The sequence below is a fragment of the Dasypus novemcinctus genome, chromosome 8 (genome assembly GCF_030445035.2).
Source record: "Dasypus novemcinctus isolate mDasNov1 chromosome 8, mDasNov1.1.hap2, whole genome shotgun sequence".
Taxonomy (NCBI): Eukaryota; Metazoa; Chordata; class Mammalia; order Cingulata; family Dasypodidae; genus Dasypus; species Dasypus novemcinctus.
Genome location: NC_080680.1, coordinates 40243379 through 40263293, shown reverse-complemented (window position 1 = coordinate 40263293; position 19915 = coordinate 40243379). Strand labels below are relative to the sequence as shown.

General features: G+C 41.1%; 1 protein-coding gene and 1 pseudogene across 7 annotated transcripts in view; one reads left to right on the top strand and one right to left on the bottom strand.

Moving 5' to 3' along the window:
* Positions 1 to 19915, bottom strand: part of APBA1 (amyloid beta precursor protein binding family A member 1) — a 266960-nt gene that overhangs the window by 97280 nt on the left and 149765 nt on the right. The window lies entirely within an intron of this gene.
* On the top strand, positions 15216 to 16045 carry LOC101430021 (probable protein BRICK1 pseudogene; annotated as a pseudogene).

The window sequence follows — 19915 nt, the reverse complement described above, 5'->3', positions numbered from 1 at the left end:
CAGAACAAACAGTGTACCTAAAATGATTATGTATATTAACAAATTCTCTTTTAAAAGGACTTTGGAATGGACAAAGATTTTTTAAAGTACATCGAAGGTACACTAGTTCCTTAATGTACAAATCTAAATCTGATGCACAAAAAGCTCGGACTCTGAGGCATCTCTGCTGTGTGTGGTCCGTATTAGAAATATAATAACAACAGCTATACAAAGCACAACAATTCATCATAGTCACATGCAGAAATGGACCGAATATTGCCTTCTGTGAAAATGGTTCTTCTCTTTTAACATGATGAAATCTATTGAGAAGAAATCTTAGTTTATTCTGGGCTAAAATCAAATGGTGCTCTCTCATAAGCACTTATTGATGCAATGGAAATGGAATTTCCATGCACGTACATACACTAAATGATGATAGATTACAAGAAGCCAGTCTTTTGAGGAAAATACTATTAAAATGATGTGGTTTTGGTACCGTGGAGCTTTCTGTTCACTAAATGCATTCTCCTCAACCCCCCATTCCCAAGCCTCAGGAGAGTTTATGCAGAGAGTGGTATTTCGTTCACCATCATGGTTTCAAGGACATAGTTTCGGTTGTGGTCTTGGCAACGTATTAATTAATAACAGGCATTGACTGGAAGGATTTGCTGAGGACGAAATTGGCAACTTTTAAGGGAGGAGCTGATGGTGGTGGTCAGGTCCATCAGTATGGAGCACATGAGAGGACTGTTCTCTATACTCTGGCAGCTTTGGGGGTTATATGGATTAAAATAACACCAAGGCTGCTTTTAAAGAATCCCAGGTTATTGTGGGAATATACATTGGTACAACTTTTTTGAAAAGCCATTTGACAAGATGAATTTGTCTTCAAAGTGTAAATACCTTTGCCCCAGAAAGCTAAACGGTAAAACTCAGATGTGGACAAAGATGTTTCCCACAGTATGTTTGAAAAGCAAAATTATAAACATTAAATATCAAAGCATTAACATTTACGAAGTGCTGATGAGTATGACATTAAGCATGGTATTAGGTTGGTGCAAAAGTAATTGCGGTTTTGCATTGTTTTAATTTGCCATTTGATATTGGCACACATTCTTAAATGTGGTTATGTTTTACATCATTTTTTTAAAAAGATTTCACTCTCCCCTCATTGTCTGCTCTCTGTGTCCATTCACTGTGCATTCCTCTATGCCTGCTTGTCTTATCTTTGTTTATTTTCCTCCCTTTCCCCCTCCCCCCCATTGTCTGCTCTCTATGTCCATTCGCTGTGTTCTTCCAGAAGCACTGGGAAACTGAATCTCTTTTTTTTGTTGCATCATGTTGTTGCATCAGCTCTGTGTGTGTGTGGCGACACTCTAGGTGGGCTGTGCTTTTCTCACACGGGGTGGTGCTCCTTGCGGGGTGCACTCCTTGCATGTGGGGTACCGTTACACGGGGGCGCCCCTGCATGGCAGGGCATTCCTTGTGCACGGCAGCACTGCCTGTGGACCAGCTTACCACACGGGACAGGAGGCCCAGGAGTCAAACCCTGAACCCTCCATTTGTTAGACAGATACTCTATCAGTTGAACCACATCTACCTCTTTTGTCTTCTCTTTAGGCAACACTGGGAACCAATCCTGGGACCTTCCAGGGTGGGAAAGAGGTACTCAATCTCTTGCACCACCTCAGCTCCCTCGTCTGCTGCATCTCTTATTGTCTCTCCTCTGTGTTTTCTTTTGATGCATCATCTTGCTGTGCTAGCTCTCTGCTTGGACTAGCTTGTGGCATGGGCCAGCACTCCCTTTCTGCTTGGGCTAGCTCGTTATGTCGGACAGCTTGCCTTCACCAGGAGGCCCCAGGAATTGAACCCTGGACCTCACATACGGTAGATGGGAGCCCAATCACTTGAGCCACATCTGCTTCCCTATATATCATTTTAATGTGCATTTCTTGCTTTGTTTTTTTGCTAATGACTTATTACTTTCTGTTTATATTTATTTTAGACTATGAAATGATGTTAGATAAAAAGCAAATCGAGTGATTTTTCTTATTTGAATTCAAAATGGGTTGTAAAGCATCAGAGAGAACTCGCAACATCAACAATGCATTTGGCCCAGGAACTGCTAATGAACATACAGTGCAGTAGTGGTTCAACAAGTTTTGCAAAGGAGATGAGAGCCTTGAAGAAGAGGAGTGTAGTGGCTGGCCATCAGAAGTTGACAATGACCAGTTGAGAGCAATCATCAAAGTGGATCCTCTTACAACTACAGGAGAAGTTGCCAAAGAACTCAGCTCAACCAGTCTTCGGTCATTTGGCATTTGAAGCGAATTGGAAAGGTGAAAAAGCTCGCTGAGTGGGTGCTTTATGAACTGACCAAAAACTTAAAAATCGTTGTTTTGAAGTGTCATCTTCTCTTATTCTACACAACAACAATGAACCATTTTTTGATTGGATTATGGTGTGCGATGAAAAATGGGTTTATATGATAATGAGTGATGATCAGCTCAGTGGCTGGATCGAGAAGAAGTTCCAAAGCACTTCTCAAAGCCAAACTTGCACCAAAAAAAGGTCATGGTCACTGTTTGGTGGTCTTTTGCTGGTCCGATCCATTATAGCTTTTTGAATCCTGGTGAAACCATTACATCTGAAAAGTATGCTCAGCAAATCTATGAGATGCACCAAAAACTGCATTGCCTGCAGCCATCACTGGTCAACAGAAAGGGCCCAATTCTTGTCCATGACAATACCTGACCGCATATCCCACAACCAATGCTTCAAAAGTTGAACGAATTGGGCTATGAAGTTTTGCCTCATTCTCCATATTCACCTGAGCTCTCACCAACCGACTTCCACTTCTTCAAGCATCTCAACAAATTTTTGCAGGGGAGATGCTTTCATAACCAGCAGGATGCAGAAAATGCTTTCCAAGCGTTCATTGAATTGTGAAGAATAGATTTTTATGCTACAGGAATAAACAAAGTTATTTCTTATTGGCAAAAATGTGTTGATTGTAATGTTTTCTATTTTGATTAATAAAGATATGTTTGAGCCTAGTTATAAAGATTTAAAATTCATGGTCCAAAATCACAATTCCTTTTGCACCATCCTAATAGCATCATATTGCAATCCAGGATGATGTGGAGGTCTTCTGCTGAGCAGCTCCACCCCACATAATCCACAGCACTCAAAGTCATCATGCCTGAATTCAACACGCCTCCTCACCCTCCCTGCCCACCCTGGCTCCCAAACCTGCCCTTCATCCTGTATTTCCTTGATGGGCAAATCGCACCATCAGCCACCAGGGCCCAGGCATTTGCAATTGCTGAGGGGTTCTGGGTTTCATGAACTCTTTTTTTTTTTTTTTTTTCATGAACTCTTAAGCATCCCAGGAACTAAGGCTTGAGAGAGGTGCCACCATCCAATCAATGTCCTGAATTATGGCCCGTTTGATCCTAGAGGCTGGGGTGGTGGGCCTGGAGGGAGGAGGAACAACTGGTCCAAGGAAATCCTCCACTGACTGCAAAAAGGCTGTATGAGCTGGTCAGCACAGGCAAGACCATCCCCTTCTCAGGGGCAAGCATACAGCATGGGACAGCGGTGGCAGCTTGGCTGCAGGAGTAAGGGTCTCCAGGGTGCCAGCAGCGAAGCATGGGTGGCCTTATGGTCCCCAGTCCTGAATGCTCCACAGACCAGCTGGAGAAGGTGAGTAAAGGCAGGGAATGTCCCTGCATTGCACCCTTTAGAAATAGAACATTTCACCGTGCAGCAGTGCTATCAAGTATCTTATGCCAGCTGAGGCTCATGTTGGTTAGGAATTAATAAAAGGGGAAGCCGTAAATTACTTTGGTTGATCTTTCCTTAAGTAGTTGTTGATAAGAATTTCCAATAAGCTGTCCTTTTAAACATTCAGGAGCAGTTTTACAAGAAAGAAATATAAAAAAACTTAAAGACAAAATATAAAAAAGAGCAAAAGGAATCATAAAGCAAACTGTGTTACAGTCACACAATGGGATGCTAACTACGCAGTAAGAAGACTGGATGAACTACATTTGCACTCAACAAGATGGATGAAGCTCAGTAATATGATGTTGAGTGAAAGAAGCTGGTCACAAATAAGTACCTGCTATGTGATTCCATTTATGTAAACTTCAAAAACAGTCAAAACCTATCTATGATTTTAAAGGAGAAGATGGTGGTTATCTTGAGGGGTGAGCTGAAACCAAGAGGAAGCGTGGCAGGTGTCCTGAGTGCTGTAACACTCAGCCTCTTGGTCCAGGTGCTGGTGAAGTGGGTGTGTTCATTTTACAAAATTCCATCGATTTGTGAACTGCTCTGCATGTATGTTTTACTCCAATACATTGTGCCAGGTTGGGCATATTTTATATCATTTCATTCCTCTAAGAGCTGTTGGCAGGTCTGTTAGATTCATTCACTCATTCATTTATTTATTCCTTCCCCCAACCCCCTCATTTGTGCTTGTTGTACTCTGTGTCCATTTGTTGTGCACTGTGTCTGCTCGTCTTCTATTTAGGAAAGACTGGGAACTGAGCCTGGGACCTCCCTTGTGGAAGAAAGGCACTCAAGCAAATGAGCCATCTCCACTCCCCACTTTGCCATATCTCTCACTGTGTATCTTCTTTTAGTTTCCTTGTTGCATCATCTTATTGCATCATCCTGCTGAGTCAGCCTGCCACACCAGCCTTTCACACCAGCCTATCACACCAGCTCCCTATTTTGCTCGTCCTCTCCAGGAGGCACCAGGAACCAAACCAAGGACATCCTATGTGGTAGGTAGGAACCCAAATGCTTGAGCCACATCCACTTCCAGTCTGTTAGATTCTAAGTGTAGCATCCTTGAGAATGAGTTTCTACATCTGCCTAATGAATATACTTACATGTTTGTTTTTGTGAGTTGGTCTTTATCCTACCTGCCTCATTAGAAGCACAGATCTTTCATTTTTGTTGTATTTTCCCCAAAGTGCTTAGTTTAGTGAATGCCATGCTACCCACTACATTTCCAAACTGTAGGATCAGAAATGTGGATATTGCCTTTCCTCTATTCTGAAGTGTCACTGGGAACAGTGATACATTTTACTTTGGTTTTTCTTGATTTTCAGAATTTCTGAGTACTTACTACATGCAAAGTTTCTGCTGTGTGGAGCATTATCGGGGTGTAGTATAGTAGTAAGATCAGAAGATGTCCCTCAGTTTCCTCATTAGTGAAAAATAACAAACGCACAAAAGGAATCATGCCAGGGTGCTAACATGGGAGGCTACTGTGGGTGGCAGGGGTGACAGTAATGCAGGTGCAGGGAGAAGCACATGAATTCATGTGAGTAAAGGGGATATGGAAGGGGAGACAAACAAGAAAGAAAAAAGACTGTACTAACCATACTCCCCCCTGAAAAACTGGAATGAGCAATGTGATTCCATTAATATAAAAGATGTTTTAGTGCTTTTGTGGGTATTAAAGAAGTACCATTCCCTGGTGTGGACTTACTGAGTGTTGCTCGTCTTCCTCTGCTGAAGTCAGAGGTAAAGTCCTATTTCTTGAGCCTTCACACTGTCCTCAGGCACATGCACACACACTGCTGCCAGCAACATGCCACCCGCCAACGAGCCACCGGCACTGAGATGGTGGTGATACACTCATTTCCAAACAGTGTGGTTGCCAGACTGTCTGTGCCCTGGATGCAGACTTCACACGCATGCGCGCACACACACACAACCTACGTGGGTTGGGAGATTAATGGTTCTCATTAAAAAAAGAAAACCTCCATATAAAATGAATCAGTGGAGTAAGAATGCCCAGCCGTTAGCTCAACAGTGAAACATCTACTAGAGAATACAAAGGGCATTAAGAACCCCACTCAAATCGTCAGCTCTTTTAAACACGATGCATCTATTTTACAAGAGAAGCATATAGGAGGCAAATAAAAAAGATTAGAGTTCATTAAACTTAATCTACTTTGATTCATTTGGAAATTAAATTTAGTGATGCTGGGAGCCAAGATGGGTTTACAAAACACATTTTTTCATCCTAAAATCATTCCCATTTTAGATAGGCGCAAGCTGTCATAAAAACCCTCCCAACACAGAACATCTCACTTTAGCAAATTATTGTTTTTCTCCCGATAGTTTCTTTTTTTTCTTTTTAAAGAAGCTTTAGATTGCATGACTGTTACATAAAAAATATAGAGGATTCTCATATACCTTATCCCCATCCCCTCCCACACTTTCCCCCATCAACATCTTTCATTAGTGTGGCGCATTTGTTACAATTGATGAACGCACATTGAAGCAATGTTACTGACCATGAACTATAATTTACATTATAGTTTACACTTTGCCCTGCACAATTTTAAAGGTTTTGACAAAATGTATAATGGCCTGTATCTGTCATTGCAATGTCATGCAGGACATTATCAATGTCCCCAAAATGTCCCCATGTTACACTTATTTTTCTCTTTCTCCCCTCAGAACCTCTGATGGCCACTGTCTTTATATTAATGATACAAGTTCTTCCATACTAGAACAATAAGTCTACTTTGGTCCATTGTTGCATTCTCCCCTTATGTTTGTTCATTTCTCAATCTTGAGGATTTGGGGATGGTGATACCCACTCTGTTTTCAGTTGAGAGGGGGCTTAGATCCCATGGGGCAGATGGGTGGAACTGTCTTGCTTGCAGTTGTAGATACTTTCTGTTTTGGGAGTAAGCATTGTCCATCATCATCCTTTTGTTAGTTGTCCTGGGCAAGAGCAAAGAACTGGCAAGTAGGTGTTGCAACTCTACTGAGATGCAAGGCTCAACCGTCATATGAACAGACTGAAGATTTAGGTCTCTGGGACATATTCTCCTGATATTTTTGTGCCTGATATTGTGAAGCGTGGCTTGGCAGATGGTATTGGTGATGATTTCAAAGTGAGTTAAATACCTGAACCCAAGGAGTGTTGCTGAATGGCTTGGTGTCACTCAGAGGGAGGTCTCTGTTGTTGGACATCAGGGCTGTGCCCTTGACCCTGTCTAGTCTAGATTGTGTACCCAACACCTTCAGTTTTCCCCCTCCAGATCAACTCTGCATCCTTCTCCACCCTGCTCTGTGCTAGCCTCTTTAGACTGCCTCGAGTGCTTTCTGGTCCTCTGGCTTCTTTCTATATGGGTTTGACCATGGGGAACTATGGTGGGAGGTCAGAGAGAAGGAGGATAGGTTGGGATATTTGTTCTCCCAGTTCCCTCCCTGCCAGCTCACCTCAGGCTGCCAACGTCCCTCCTTGGAAGGTCACAGCCCTCTCAGCCAGCCACTCCCCACATGACTTCACACGATGGCTTCCTCCCCTTCCCTTCAGGCCTGTGGGTGGTAAGGGTGGTGGGATCCTATGCAGCCCACACTTTTGTAAATATTCCTTCTATTAAGCTCTCTGCCTATTACCTAATTTTAGTGTGCCATCTGTTTCTTGCTGGGATCCTAACTGATACCAAAGGTGTGCTACTTATATTGGTAGATGAGAAAATTAAAGAAAAATGTAAAACAGTAAATAGTACAGCTATGGTAAAAATCATGAAGGTGGCACTCTTATGGGAAATACTGCTCCAGGCTCCACTGTTCCTTCCAGCTCCACGGTACCACGTCTCTAAAGGCAACATGACAGTCATGAAATTGCCATGAAAAGTTCATACAGGAAGCCTAACAGGCATAAGAGCCTGCCTACCTGGTCTCAGCCTTTACATCTCTCTTCTCCCAGAGGCAGAGTCCACCTGACATTCTCTTTTTCCAAAGGCAATGTCCACCTGGTATTCTCCCACTGTCTTATCCCTCAACTACAGGCTCAGTCTATTCCTAGTCTCTCTCCAATCCCAACTTTAGACCTAACTTTAATCCCCCTCAAGGTTTTGGATATGGTCCCTGGTTTTCTCCCAGTGATCTGGGTTTCTCCCCTGGAGACACACTGCCTCATCACCATACCCATCTTGCTCCTTGGATACCCCATTTTCAGGATCTAGAATGCCAATGGCTTGTCTGGATGACTACTCATTGCCCATTGCCGTAACCCATGGAGACTGCAATTGCTTGCTGGACTAACCTTTCATCCACACATGCAGCACCTGCCGTCCAGCACCTGTCCAACTCGGGTGGGTTGGTCCTGGTCCTTCTCAACCAACCTTGGCAGAGTCTATACTTAACCTGTCCAGGGACACGGACCTTGCTCAAAACACTTTGACCATTCCTGTATCAGAGCTGCTTTCAAAGTTAATTTAAGGGATTTGAAGTTACCAGCAAATTGTTTCCTTATTCTATAGTAATATTAATATTTAGTCATGACTGAGTTGTCTTACCTCAAATGATATTATCCACTTTTATCATCCACCTAATTTATAAGAGTTGGCCAGGAATGGTGTTTGATAATCTCTGAATATCAAATCTATCCCTAAAGGATTATCTTATCATCTACTACACTTAAGTATAGTGGTCAAAGGGGGTGGATTTGGGAAACAGACTACCTGAATTTGAATCCTGGTTTTATCACTTACTAGCTTTTTAGCTTTGGGCAATTGACTTAAAGCAAATGCCCAATTTCATCATCTCAAAATGGGGATAATAATAGTACCTGCCACACATACTTATTGTAAGTATGATACAAGTTAATATATGAAAAGTGCTTAGAACAGTGTCTGATCTATAGCCTAAGTGCCATTTAGCATTCATTAGTGCATTTTCTGAATACGGTAAAATTAGTATTCAACAGATCAATACACAATTTTTAAAAAGCAAAAAAATCATTGAAATGATTAAATAAATGTTAACAGAAATGACTTGAACATATGGTACATTTATCATTGTTACCCTTTCTTAAATAACATAAATGACTTGAACATATGGTACATTTATCAATATTACCCTTTCCTAAACAAGGGTATGAAAGAGTGGGAAACAAGCATTTCAAGTATTCTTAATCCTTTTTAGAATAAGGCCAGGTGTAAATAAATCCCATCAGATAATAATCACAATTACCGTAGTGTATTACACTAGGCCAAGACATGTGGTGCTGTATATACTGTGTCTATGTGTATATACTATGTGTCTAACTTTCACAACAGTCCCAGTAGGAATTTTCACCTCCATCACTTCATTGATTATGAAGTAGAGACTCAGACAGTTTAAGTAATTTGTCCAAGGTCATCCAGAGCTGGCAGGGTTGGAGGCAGATCTGTCTGGCTCTCACTCTTCATGTTCTCTGTATTAGATTACACTGAGCCCATAAAGTGATACAATTGATTTTTTAAACAAACATCTAAATTGATGTAATTCCTTTTAGAATAGTCACCTTGGCAGGCTCTACACTTACATCTTCTAAGGGCACTTGGAAGTGTTTTCCTCAAAACACTTTGGCCACTTCTCTATTGAAATTGATTTCAAAGTTAATTGATGGGTTTTGAAGTTACCAGCAAATACTCTGCAATATTCCATAGTCTCATTTATATTTTATTTTTGACCTCAAAGGGTATAATCCAGATTTAACATCTACCTTATTAACACAGTAGGGCTTTGAATGGCATTTTGTTCTCCAAATATCAAATCAATTCCTAAAGGATGACAGCCAAGATTATATAAAAGACTCTGGTTTGAGCTCTGAAGTCGATTCCGAACAAGGGCTTTAAAAATTGTTTTGGTCAATGGCCACATCTACAACTAAGTCTTTATCCTTAGAGGGTGCTTGCTTTAAAGGGGCAGAGGCCACTTGGATGAATACATTCTTGTGTGATTGCTACAAAATTGGATTCATTACTTCTATTCCACTTTTAAATCTCTGTAATTGTGGCTAACATTAAGTAGGCAAAAAAAAATCAATTCATCCACTTGGATTAATTCAGTAGTGCCAACCAAAAGGCTCTGATCACAACAGCCAAGCCTTTAATTAAGGAGAATTCTGAATTCATACAGACACTTCCTTATTGTCTAGCTCTTTGTCCAGCATAGTCAAATCAATCATTTATCATTCTGATTCCAATAAAATACAAGAAATGAGCTTAAGGCAATCATGGAAACTTAGAGGGGAAACCTTGCAAATTCTACAGAAAACTCAAGGGATATTTTCTGGTAATTAAAGGAACTCAAAATCTATCTGAATTTTTTGAGATGGCCCTGGCATAAAATCAAATATATCTACATAATCTATAATTTATTGAGGGGTAAACAAACTTTGTGTTTTTTCCCCTATATTTGTATCCCTTTCTCATGCCCCTGTACAACTCCTTACCTGCCCCCCACTGAATTTATAATCACTGCTTCTACACTCAGTTCCAAGTATTAAATCACCAGCTACAAACAATGTTAGGCCATTTTCCTGATATTTCTGTTATTAGACAGCAAGTTTAACACATAGCACTTCAGGGAGAGTCTCTAAAATCAGTTAAGCTATGTTAGTTTTTAGAACCTCATTACTTCATACTGCAAAAGGAGAAGGAAATGGGAATATCAGGGTAAGAACATCTTGAACAGTAATTCATTAAAATGTAGTCTTTCCTTTGAGACCATATCACCTCAAATTTACTGCTATTGTTACTTTCACAAATTATTTAGTTCATTAGAAAGTCAATTAACTTGCTCTTCTCTATTCCCTCAAATTTTCTGTAGCTTCCTCTAGCACTTTCCTTCCTCACATTCGCACCGGAATATCAGCCACAATCCTAATTACAAAGCTTCAAATTAAATTCTTGTTTCAGAACTTTGTATTATTATTATTCACAGGTTAGAGAAACAGCACGGAATTCACTGGCAATAATCCTGACCTTTTTTTTTCAGTTATCCCTCAAATCTGACATGTAAGGGCTACACAAGATGATTAGAAAGTGCTGTATCCAGGAAGTTTTGCTCCCTGGCAATTCAACTTCGCAATGCCCTAAGAACAAAATCTATGAAGCAACTATTAGGTAGCAACATGGGAGATGACTAGAATTTGAATTTGATGAACCAGAAATCCCATTTGATTCAAAGCCTCCCAAGACAATCAAGTCTCTCAATTCAGTCACGTTAGCAAAAAGTTAAGATGTAACTTGGGGGCAAAAGAAACTAGTTTCTCTTAAAAATTATTCACAAATAATCTGGAAAAACCTTAAGAGTTCATTGGACATGTTGATTAGAATACAAAGAAGTAGGATCTCCGCAGCTACACTCTACTTCCAGGGAATTAATTTCATTTAGGTCCTAAATTTAGACCAGCGACATCCAAACCTGGTTGTTTAGCCTTGCCAGTCACCTCATTAGGAGACATGAGGTTCTCCAAAGAAAATTCTGTTTACCTTCCTTTATTAAATATAGTGTCGATTTTCATGATTTCATAGTGAAGAGAGAGGCAGGAGATTACATCACCTACCACTCAGCAATACAATCCAAAAAAATCTGCATTGGTCAAATTTTCCCAAGACTTTCTCCTCAGTCACTGGGCATAGAGTCTTTCTCTTTTGTAAACCTTCTCCTACACCATCCAAGTCTTCATGGTTCCTGTCCCTTCCTTCCAAAGCAGCAATGTGTAAGTGGAAATATAATGTGAGCCACATATGTATTTTTTTAATTAAAAAAATTTATTCTATTTTAATTTTTTTAGGAGATACTGGGGATTGAACCTAGGACCTTGTACGTGGGAAGCAGGTGCTCAATCACTGAACTACATCCACTCCCCACATATATGTAAGTTTAAATTTTCTAGTAGCCACATTAAAAAAGGTAAAAAGAAACTGGTAAATTCAATTTTAATAATTTGTTTTATTTTACCCAATATATCTAAAATATTATCATTTCAACATATGATCAATATAAAGCATAATTACTGAGAAAGTCTACATTATTTTTTTCTTCGTACTGAGTCATCAATAGCCAATGTGCATTTTGCACTAACAGCAGATCTCAAATAGGACTGGCCCCCTCTCAAGGGCTCAGCAGCCACTTGTGACCAGTGACTACCATATTGGACAGCACAGTCCTAGATCATCCTTCTGCGCCCCCTACGTTATCCCCCTTTCTTTTCCAGAACAATTCAGATCTCTTCCAGTTCTTCCAAAAGTGTAGACCGTACCCTCCTTCATGCCCAGTTCATCGAACACAACACCCTCCAGTTACAAGAATGTGCCTTCCTTAGTAACAGGAGATTGAGAATAACAAGCGAATTAATGAGAAGCCTGATTAGGTGATGCCCAAGACTTGAGCCCTGTACTGCCTGGTGGTCAGGCTTCCAAGCCACGCTCCTCCCTCCGGCCAGCTTCTCCTCTGTCCTCTAATCTCAGCCCCCGGGGGACCTGCTCCTTTCCCCCCACAACCCTCCCAGCGTGACCATCCCTTTCCCCTCCTGTCCCCCTCACAGACAACCTTCGGGCTCATGGCCTGCAGCTCTCTCCTTCAGCCCCCAGGGACCCTGCTGCAGAGAACTGCAGGAGAAGTTGCTCAAAGATTCCTTGGACAGGCATTGAGGGTTGGGGGAAGCCAGACTGAGAAAGAACAGAACCCTTTTCTCTCACCTGGAGGAAAGATGTGAGGGCGGAAGAGAAGCCTTAGGACGGGGGACGCACTGAAAGATGTGGCAGAGCATAGTGGCTGAGAACACACTCTGGGTCAGACTGCCTGGGTTCAAATCTCAGTTCCAATACTCACCACCCACGTGACCTGAGGCAAGTCACTCAAGCTCACTCTGACTCAGCTATTTTTTTTTTAAGATTTATTTATTTATTTTTCCTCCTTCTCCTCCTCCTGCCCTGCTGTTTTTGCTGTGTCCATTCTGTATCTATTTCTCTTTTTGTCTTCTAATTTTTTCTCCTTTAGCATTCACCATTTTTTGATCCTGGAGACCCCTGATATGGAGAGAGGTTCCCTGTAATGGGGATAATAGCAGCACCTACATCACAGGGTTAATATGAGGACTCCATGAGTTAACATAGCACTAAGAAGAGTAACTAACAGGCCATGCTCTGTTCACTTACATAGCGTTAGTTACTGTTCTTCAGAATCTTTGACTTTAAAATTTGTGAGTATAAGAATGTAGGCTGGTGTACACCTTTGGGGCAATCCTTCAGGCATTCACATAGCCATATCTGTTCTGCAAGGCTCCCTGGCCAGCTACATGAGGGTAGATCAGGGTTGGATGCCTGACCCAAGCCTGATTCTCCCAGGAGTCTGGATTGTGACTGAGAGTCAGGTATATTTGGAACTACTCACTTGAATTAAGAAGATATAATGTAAGTCTGGTGTTAACATTTTGTGCCATGGACTCAGAGAAATTGCCTACGGAGAGGAAATACAGCAGATATGTAGGTAGAGGCAGGGGTGAGAAATGGAGAAAGGATAAAAGAGAGAGAGACAGGCAGGTGTCCAGGGTTCCTGGAAGCTTTCCAGTTCCTCATCTCAGACCCATTATCTGTAGGAAGACTTCACATCTTTCCACAAATATTGTTCTAGTAGTTAAGCTGGTCTGAGGTGGGTTTCTGTTAATGGCAATAAAAAACATCCTTTACTAAGGCAGGAAATGAACCATCTGGGGAAACTGGACCTTGAGCTCAGTTTTTGACATGTTGAGTAGAGATTTCAGCATAGTTGGATAAAAACATCCTGGAGGCCACTCCAGATCTGCACACTGAGCTTGGATAAGAGGTAGGGGTTCAGGCTACTTACTGGCCAGTTACTTCCATACTGGAAGTAGTAAAGTCATGTATGCTGAAGATTTTCCCCCGAGAAGATGAATGCAAAGGAAGAAGAGGAGAGAGGCGAGGACAAAATCACTAAGCCAGGAGAGATGAAAGGACTGGGCTAAAGAATGCTAGCCACAAGTGAAGGAGAAATACCACAAGTAGAGGAGAAATAGGAAAAAACCCTCTGGGAAAAAAAAAAAGGAAACTACTGCAGAGCAAGGTTTAAAGGAAAATACCTTAAGAGGTACTAAGATACCTGTATCAGAACAATATTTATGTTGGACCAAGAAAACCTTTAGGGAGGAAACAGAACTCTTAATAAGAGGTAGTTCCTTAAAAATAATAGTTAATGTTTACTGAGTGCTTACCAGTTACCAGGCACAGTTCTAAGCACAAGACAGATATTAATTCATTTAAACTTCTTAGCTGCGATTACCCCCGTTTTACAGAGAAATAAAGTGAAACATACATATAAAGGTCAAGTGATTTGCCCTCAGCTACCCAACTGCTAAGTAGATGAGCCAGGATGTAAATCGTGACAATCTAGCTCGGGAACCTGTGGCCTTAACTGCTTGCTACAAGCTAAAGTTGGGAGTCACGGAAGGAGTGCTGCTCTGTCCTGCTAACACTGCTATAAAAGGGAAACCAAGGCATTTAACCTGCCATTTATTAGAACCCAAAGATGCCCACCTCATTTCTCAATCAAAGAGTTGGGGGGGAATGGGGAATAATATTTTTTAAAATTAAAGGATGGAAAAGGAAGGGAAGGAAGGGAGGGAGGAAAGGAGAGAAGAAGGGAGGGCGAGAAAGAATGAAGGAAAGAAAAAAGGGAGGGAGGGAGCAATGGAGGAGTATGATAACATTGGAAAATAAGCCTAGAATAAAAACTGTACTTGTCCATTATTTAAAACATGCAAACAAGGCTACTGTAGTTTAGCAAAACTAGCCCTCCTTGAAGCTTTATCTGCTGTGAGCTGGCCACTCTGACACACTCTCCTATCACTGTCCCAGTTCTATGACCCTGATGAGTGGGGCAGGGTGGAAGGACCCTGGCTGGCACTGCTGGTCTCGACTTCCTTACCATATGGCATGATGTGTGTGTAGCTATTTCCAGTGCCTCCCCACAGCCAGTCCCCATACACCTGGCTTCTGGCTCACAAAATGCCTGCTCAGCCACTGCTGGGCTCCACTCACACCTGCCACTGTGACTTCTCAGCATGCAGCAACCAAGCCTCGTCATTTCAGCTTGTGTGTTGGTGAGTTGTTGTCCACTGCACTTAGGCTAGGACACCTCTGTGAATTTATATTACTCACATCCATCCCTGTCCAACTCAGGGAGCCGTGTCTCTAGGAGAAACACACCTCTGAGCAGGCAAGCTGTTTTCCAGCACTTGATTTGCAATCATTAAGGCTTACAATTTTTCAGGGGTTAAATTTCCTTGTTTATAAAATCAGTCAAAATTAGCCTATGAAAATCATAATTATAACATTGTTTTATCAATGTAACAAAAACACCACACTAATACAAAGTGTTAATAATAGGGAAAGCTGGTTCTTCCTTAAGCGGCCGCCATGGCGGGCCAGGAGGATCCGGTGCAGAGAGAGATTCATCAGGACTGGGCAAACCGGGAGTACATTGAGGTCATCATGAGCAGCATCAAGAAAATCGCGGACTTTCTCAACTCGTTCGATATGTCTTGTCATTCAAGACTTGCAACACTAAATGAGAAATTGACTGCCCTTGAACGGAGAATAGAGTACATTGAAGCCCGGGTGACAAAAGGTGAGACCCTCACCTAGAGCTATGCCATGCTGCTGCTGAGAAGTTGCTTTACAGAACACAGGCCCACGTGGGAAATGCCGTAGCAGCCTCAGCAACTTCCTCTCTCCTTACAGAGCAACAGGGCTTATTCTTGTTTTTCTTTTTTCAAAAATGTGCCGTTTGGGCTTTGCCATGTACATCTGGGGGTATAATGTGGCATGTGGGAAAAAGTCCAGGGGAACTATTGGAAATAACATTATACATTTTATAGAACTATTTGTCAACTTATTTTAGGCACTCAGAGCCAGAAGCCTGGGACTCTTTGTCCTCCTCACCTCTCTCTTTTTCAGACCTTACAACTCTCCATTCCTTTGAATTGTTCCTATAAACAGTCTTTGTCTCCTCACCACCTTTGGTGAGGAGTGGGGGACAATCCTGGCTGAGATACTGATGCCTTGGCAAAGTGGCTGCCAGAGAATGTTGTTGGTAACCTGCCAGCTTATTGTCCTTTTGGGAATGTCAAGACTAGGCCCCCCGTGGCTTGAAGGGGCATTTTCAGGGTTTTCTTTCTGTCATCTGGGGTGTCTTTGCCACTCATATTTCCCTAATAAACTCCTCAACTTTACCTGACTGCTGATTGTGGTGGGAGAGGAGCTAGAGATGGAACTCACCTATTTTACGGAAATCTGATGTGTGTGATTATTATTCTGGCATAAAACTTTCAGATGTGGCTGTTTGATATAAAGCCTTGGTGGCTAACTAGCCCAAGCTCCCATGTTTGGACCTGGGAATCATCTGGTCATTCAGCAGACATTTACCAAATGCTTACTGTATGGGCATGTTCTATTCTAATAAAAGATAGAGTTGAATCTGGAAAAAAAAAATAGGGAAAGCTGTGTGTGTGAAGGGGAGTATAAGGGAGTTTTGTTTTTTCTGTAAGTCTACAACTTCTTTAATAAAAAGAGTAAAAAAAATTACCTATAGAGGGCAATTTGAAAGTATCTATCAAAATGAACACACTACACATATATTCACAAACAAGTGGGTGAAATGACTTAAATACAAGGTTATCTAAATAACTAAAGCATAGTTTGTGTTCACAAAAGACTGATAATAACTAAAATGTCTATTGATAGGGAATTGGTAAGATAAATTATGGTGTGTCCATGGAGTAGAATTCTTTATAGAATTGTATTTTATAATAGAAGGAGGATAATCTTTATATACAGAGAAAGAACTCCTTGGTATGGTAAACTAAAGCAGGGTTGGGTCAGTGTGTACTGAATATTTCCATATGTATAGAAGAAGAGGGGAAAGAGTATATTTGTCTAAAAATCTCTGAAATGATAAAAAGGTTACACTTTTTGAGGAGAGGGGATGTGAAATGGGAACAGGATAGGTGGAGGGCTAATAATAATGTTAATAATTCCTTTAATTTTATAAAAGAATTATTGCCACTGAATTGTATACTTAAAAAATGGTTAGAAATGCAAATTTTGTTTTATATATATGTTACCACAATTTAAAATAAATTTTAAAAAATCAAAATAAATACATAATGGAAATAATGATCTGTTCTGCCTATCTTATGTGGATGGTGAATGCTTTATAAACTATAAAGTACCTGGGAAAATTTATCATCCTCTCATATTCAAGAAGGCCTTTGAGGTAGGGCTGATGAGCTGAATGCCTATAAAATCTTTCTCTTTTGTTACTGATGGAAATTTCTTATATGTGCCAGGTGTCTAGCTAGTACTCAACCTTTTTCTTTAAGCCTCGCTGTTCAAGAGTGCTGTCTATTGATGGATTGCAGGGGTGGGAGTAGTGAATGGCCTTAAGAGCTGCTGCACTTAAATGGGAACTTGTAGGACAGTCTGTGGCCATTCAAGTCTATATACCAGAAACTCAGTGTTATCATTTCACTGATGGATAGAATTATAAGGTAACAAAAATTTAGAACTGAGAGGGATGGCAAGGCCCAATGGGTCCTTTATTTTACAGAAAAGGAAACCAAGGCATTGAGAGGTTATATGGCTTATCCAAAGTCACACCCTTGTTAATGGAGCTAGCACTAGAGAGCATGTCTCCCCAGTCTCATTTTACACCTCCTTCCACTGTTCCATCATACTGGCAATTTATTCATTTACAAAGAGGATATGCTATCCAGTTACAGGGGAGAGATCTACTAAATGAAAGAAAACAATTACCGAAAGGATCCTTCATTAAATGAAATCAGAGCAAAGGAGGGTATAGCAGTTTGGTATTAGTTATGAATTCCAAAAGTAGATATTGGGTTATGTTCATAAACTGGTCTGTTTCTCTGGGTGTATTAGATTGTATTATCTTCAGAGGTTTCACTTTTACTTGATTAAATAATGATTAAGGCTTTGATTGGGCCATGTCAGTAGGACATTGAGTCTCTGCCCCCTTGGTGAGCAGGGACTCACAGAGAAAACAAGGCATAGGAGTTAGTTCGAGTTTTGAGCTGGAGCCTGAGAAGTAAACAGGCAGAAGAAGAATACAGAGAAATAGAGACAGTTCCATATACACAACGGAGGCTCCAGGAAGAGAGAGAGCCTGATAGTCTACAGCTGACCTTGTAGAGAGAACAGAGCAGCTGCACCAGGAGAGAAATAAGTCCCAGGAGAGAGTTGAGACTTATCCCAGCCTACAGCTAATATAAGAAGCTGGGACCATGGAGCCTTAAGAGGAAGAGGAAGGCTGGACCCTTGCAGATGTCAGCAGCCATCTTGCTCCAACATGTGGCAACAGAATTTGGTGTGGGAAGTAACTTACGCTTATGGCCTGGTAACTGTAAGCTTCTACCCCAAATAAATACCCTTTTATAAAAGCCAACAGATTTCTGGTATTTTGCATCAGCACCCCTTTGTTTGACTACTACAGAGGGGGATTAAAAATATGCAAAACACACAATTCCAGAAAGATGATGTCAGAGTAGGCAGGCAGGACTCAACTCTCTAACAAAAACAATGGAGAAAGAGCCAATAGCTGTCCCAGGTACCAGCTTTGGGGGTCAGCAGACCAGGACAGTGCTACACAACACCCAGGAGGGTGAGGGACAGAGAGATGAAGAAGCTGAAACAACAGATGTGAGTTACCAAGCTCCCATGGCCACTGGGAAGGACTCCCAACTACCACCCCCAAAATATTAAGCTGGGATAAAATCCATGGCCCACTACAGCCAGCTGAGAGGCAAACAGACATCTTCCTCTCTGTCAGCTATTACAAGGGAAAGGGAAGGAGAGTTGGGGGCTTCTTTTCAGTCAATTTAGCTATCAGAGCCTCCTTTGAATCTTGGCTCTGGCCAGACCAGAACACAAGAAAGTGGAGACTGAAAGAAATACCTCTGTAGAAAGGTAACAGATGAGTGCCATTAGCTGGCCAGTTTGGAAATCGCATGGAGAAAAACTGATTTTAGATCTCTCTTATCCCAAACTCCTGGAAGAAAATCTGCATCCCATTAGTGAGTCCCTCGGATGATTTTGATAACTGAAGCTGGGCAATTTTATAGACTTAGAATAAGTTGAACTAAGTATCAAAGAAGAGCTGTGGGAAAAAAAAGGCCAAGAGAGAGAAATTGGCCATCTGAGTAAATTCACCAATATATTCAGATGCTTAGACATCAGCAAAAAATTACAAACCATACTAGGAAACAGGAAGAGCTGGCCCAGCCAAAGGAACAAACCAAATATCCTGAAGAGATATAGGACTTAAGACAATCAATGATAATCTCACAAATTCCTAAATCAGTTCAAAGAATTGAAAGAAAATATGACTAAAGAGATAAAGAAGACACTGAGTGAGCAAAAAGAACAATTTGAAAGCCTACAAAGAAAAGTAACAGAGCTTATGGGAATGAAAGACAAGATGGATAAGATTAAAAATGCATTAGAGGCACATAAAAGCAGATATGAATTGCTCAAAGACAGAATTGGTGATTTCAAAGACAGAATATCTGAACTGGAAAAGACAGGAGAACAGAAAGAGAAGAGAATGGAAAAAATGGACCAGGATCTCAGGGAATTGAATGACAACACAAATGCACAAACATATGCATCATCAGTGTCCCAGAAGGAGAAGAGAATGGAAAAGGGGCAGAAAGAATATTGAGGAAGTAATGACTGAAAACTTCCCAACCCTTATTAAAGATAAAAATATCAATATCCAAGAAGGACAATGCACCCCAAAGAGAATAAATCCAAAAAGACTTACCCAAGACACGTACTATTCAGAATGTCAAATATCAGAGATAAAGAGAGGATTCCGAAAGCATCAAGAGAAAAGCAAAGCTGCACAAACAAGAGAACCTCAATAAGATTAGGTGCTGACCTCTCATCAGAAACCATGGAGGCAAGAACAAAGTGAATGATGTATTTAAGGTACTGAAAGAGTAAAACTGGCAGCCAACAAGTCTGTATCCAGCAAAACTGTCCTTCAAAAATGAGGGTGAGTTCAAAGTTTTCACAGACAAATA